The sequence below is a fragment of the Daktulosphaira vitifoliae genome, unplaced genomic scaffold, assembly GCF_025091365.1.
Source record: "Daktulosphaira vitifoliae isolate Bord-2020 unplaced genomic scaffold, ASM2509136v1 Scaffold_1, whole genome shotgun sequence".
Classification (NCBI taxonomy): Eukaryota; Metazoa; Arthropoda; class Insecta; order Hemiptera; family Phylloxeridae; genus Daktulosphaira; species Daktulosphaira vitifoliae.
In genome coordinates, this window is record NW_026099572.1 from 19308125 (window position 1) to 19312725 (window position 4601).

Here is a 4601-nt window from a genome sequence, read left to right on the forward strand (position 1 = left end):
AAAAAAAAAAAAAATTAAGAATAAAAAAAATTGTTTTAAATAAATACTGATTTTGATTATTAATATGTTAAAAATAAGGAAAATGACATATTTAACCAATTTTTTTTATCGTTTAAAGTATATTTTTATGAATGTTTATATAAAAAAAAAATAATTTATTTTACCATAATTTTTAGCTCAATTTGCAAGTTGAAATTGATATCATTAAATAGAAAATTTTATGAGAATTAAAAAAATTGTATCGTTAAGATTAATAGGCAGTCAGGAAATTTTATAATTACTATTTATAGTAAATTTATCAAAGTAGCTCAATATTTTTTTGCATTTATATCGAAATATATAACTGAAATAGAAATATTAGTAATAATTTCCTTATAACTTTTGGTGTTATAAAGATTCTACAATTGAAATATTCAGAACTTAATTAATTTTAATGATTTGCTTTAACTAAATGAACCAATCAAAACAAAGTTGTTAAAAAGATTTACTCAATTGAGCGAATTATAAATTTTGATTATAATTGTAAAAATCCATTGTTAATTCAGGAGAAGTTAACAATCATTTTTTTTAAAAATGATTTATATAGCAACATGTTACCATCAAATTTGGAAAATTATAGTCTAGTATAAGCACACACAAATAGAGTAAAAAAATTATTAAATTACAAAGTAAAATGATTTAATTTTGTAGTTGAAACTTATCATATCAAACTTCATTCGTCAATAAATACTTTGAAAAGATTAGAAATTAATGATTTTAATTGTCTGTATGGAGAACATGGGATAAGTAACTGTTTAATTGATAAATTAGAATTTTTTTCAATTTTTGAGGGTAGTATCTTTAACTAATTGTAATCATTTGACGTATCGTTGAAAAAAGTAGAAGTTAGAAGTTAGAACACAGAAAATAAATGATAGTCACAAAAAAATATCTTCTCAACTTTGCATCGAAGCTAAAACTTAAAATATAGTAAAATAATTTTAATATGAATAAGCAATTTCTTCTCGCGAGTGGCGATTACAGTGATGGGATCCTTGATCTTTATTGAAGTTATTGAATCTAAATGAGATAAAAATCAAACGAGTTAAAAATTTATACTAACTTAAAAAGAATTAAGAAAAAATGCAAAAAATTCCTTAATATATGCGGGTTGGAACCTTGTACTCCAAGCTCGTATAACNCTTAATATATGCGGCTTGGAACCTTGTACTCCAAGCTCGTATAACACAAGTTTTACCGACTCGGCAACCGTACGTCGCTTACATCAGCTGAAAAAAATTGCTATTTAAGCTAGTTCAAATTTCAAAGTTATTTTTCTCGACTTCAAAAAAGCAAAAAATTTGAAATAAGTTTAACTTTCTATACTATATCAATTTTATTTATATAATATTTATGAAAATCTGTGTATTGCCCTTATCAGGTATTTTAAAATAAAATAAAATACAAAACCCAGAATTTTAACACAAAAATAGCATATTTTTGAATACGGTAGTCATTTTCACCACGGAGACAAATATAAATAGATATATATATATATAAAAGTGTCAGTATTTCCGGAACACTTAAAAAATAAAATTAAAAAATGTCCTAGTTTTAATACGCATGTTTAAAGTTTTGACCCCCTTTGTATAAAAGGGCATGATCCGATTTACAAAATAAGTATGTCAGATGAAAGGAGTAGGTAGATAAAGGGTCAGATTTATAAAAAAATATTCCAAATGATAGGTAAGTATCTCACATATCTATAAAAAAATATATATATATATATATCGATTCGGTCATTTTTAAAAAAGGTATGGCAGTTATAAGTTAAAAAATTGATATAATGTCGAAAATTAGCGATTTTTAAATTTGTAATTTTTTTGGAGATTTCCTCTGTTTACGGAGAATGAGGGATTTTTTTTCAAAATTTGAGGGTAATATCTTTGACTAGATACGATTTCTGATCTTTTGACATATTGTTTATCAAAATCTGTCCAGCGAGAGCTGAGATTGAGCGTTCACAGATACAAAAAAAAATATACAAATATAATAACATCGTATATTTGTATAAATTGAAAAATTTAGCATTTACTAAATTTGTAATTTTTTTTTGAAGATATCCCCATTTAGGGGGAACGAGAGTAGTATTTTAAATTTTTGAGAATAATGTCTTCGATCATATACGATTTGTGATCTTTTGATGTATCGTTAAAAGAAATCGGTTTGAAAATGTTTGAAAATCGGAGAAAAAATGGTAACAGATACAAAAAAAAAAAAGGAAAAACAAATCGTAGTAAAATTAATACTTTCTCAGCTTCACATTAAAGCTAAAAACAATCAAGAAGTTATTCAAAAGATCTACTTAATTGAACGTACTATAAAATGTTTATACAATTGTTAAAATCCAATGTTAAATTCTGGTAAATCTAAAAATCATTTTTTAGAAATTTTTTATTTAGCAACAAATTTATTCACGCTTGGGGTTCGAACTTCGTAAATCAAGCGTGAAAGACACAAGTGATAGCGATTCGGCAACGTATATCTCATTTGTTGGGTAGATAATAATGTCAATTTAAGCTAATTTAAATTACAAAGGAGCATAGAAAAATTAGAGTCATAATACTCAGAATTTAGAAATTTGAACAAAAGTTCTAAAAGAACTACAACGAGCCATTAGAATAATGAAAAAGTTTTTATTGAAAAATTCAATGATTTATTTGACATATAACATGCAAACGCAATGGAAATGATGACAATTGAAGTAGTTNGACTACAACGAGCCATTAGAATAATAAAAAGTTTTTATTGAAAAATTCAATGATTTATTTGACATATAACATGCAAACGCAATGGAAATGATGACAATTGAAGTAGTTAAATTATTCTTAACGTGTAAGCAAGATAAACAAAGAAAAGGTTGTATGGCTAGTTCTGATTATGATTTAAATTTATGCGAAATTATAAACAAACACAAAAAAAAATTTAAAGAACAAAGAGATCTTAAACTTCAAAACTCTCAATATATGACTTGTGTTTAAAATATCATTTCATTATTACAATAATAAAATAAATTATTTGAAGAATTATTTCAGATGAGCTTGCTATATTAGACTCTTGTATTAGTAATACAGATGAAAAAAGTAAAACAACTTTGTCGTCTCATTATAACATCCAAAACCTTGTGTTATACTGTTACCAAGTAATATGACTATGATTTTTGTGGGTAATATAGAAGCATTTGATGAAAATTATAAAGACTGTGAGTGCTTTAATTTATATACTGAATGTAACAATATAGTCGATAAAAAATTGTACCTACTTTTCTTACATTGGTAGGTAAGAAAACTTATAAAATATTGAAAGATTTGTGTACTTCTGAAAAACCTGAAACAAAATCGTTTGATCAACTAAAAGAATTTTTACAGAAATATTATAATCCTAAACAATATATTATTTCAGAGAGAGTATTATTAATAATAGGGTACAATTAAAAGGCGAAAGTATTCAACAGTATATCAAAGAAATCAAAAAATTATCTACTAAATGTAAATTTGGTGCTAATTTAACAGAAAGGTTGAGAAATAGTTTTGTAAGCGGAATTTTCTTAGACGAAGTAAAGAAAAGGTTCAGGTTTGAAAAATATGAGAATCTTACTCAATAAAAGTCAATTGATATAGCACAAAAAGTAAAAGCAGCGTTAAAGGACACTGAAACATTAACTAACAGAGAAAAGGTCAACTTCATAAAGAAGGGTCAAAAGAAGTTCAATACCAATAACAAAACAACTTTAAGAAAAGGACACCCATCAAATCGAAACCGTTAACATTTCAATGGCAAACAAAACAATCAAGGTGTTAGCGTCAGGAAATACAACAGAGAACCAAAGAAGGCATTCAAGTGTACGTACTGTGGAAGAAACAACCATAAATTCATGGATAGTAAGTACAAAAGTCATTTTTATAATAATTGTTCTAAAATAGGTCATTTAAGTTATAACAGTAAAAGAGAAAATTATGTGCAAAGTGAAAATAATGAAGTAGTAGATGGTGAATTATCAGAGTGTTTTAGTAAACTATTTCATTTGAAAAAGAGTACTGAGAATGGAGATATTTTTAGAGTTGAACCTATTAGAATCCAAGTGGTAGTAAATGATAAAAAAGTAAACATGGAATTGGACACAGGTGCAACCGTATCAATAATATCTGAATCAGATTACATTGAACAATTTAGTAATATTAAACTTGAGAAAGATGGACTAAAATTACAATATTTTTCTAACGAAACAGTCGAAACTTTGAGTCATATTAAAGTGAGAGTTAATTACAAAAATAAACAATTTATAGGTAAATGGTATGTAGTTAAAGTTAAAGGACCAATGTTACTAGGTAGAGATTGGATTAAACGTATGAATTTTTTACCTAAATTATGTATTAAGAAATATCTGGAAATAAAGAAAAAAGTGTGTTGAAAATTAAAAAAGTGAAATTGAAAAAAAGATTTGAAATAAATTTCCTGGAGTATTTAGTAGCAAGTTAGGAATTTAAAAAGGACCAAAAGTACATTTATCATTAAAAGAAGGTGCAAAACCAAAATTTTTACAGCCTAGGATGTTACCATTA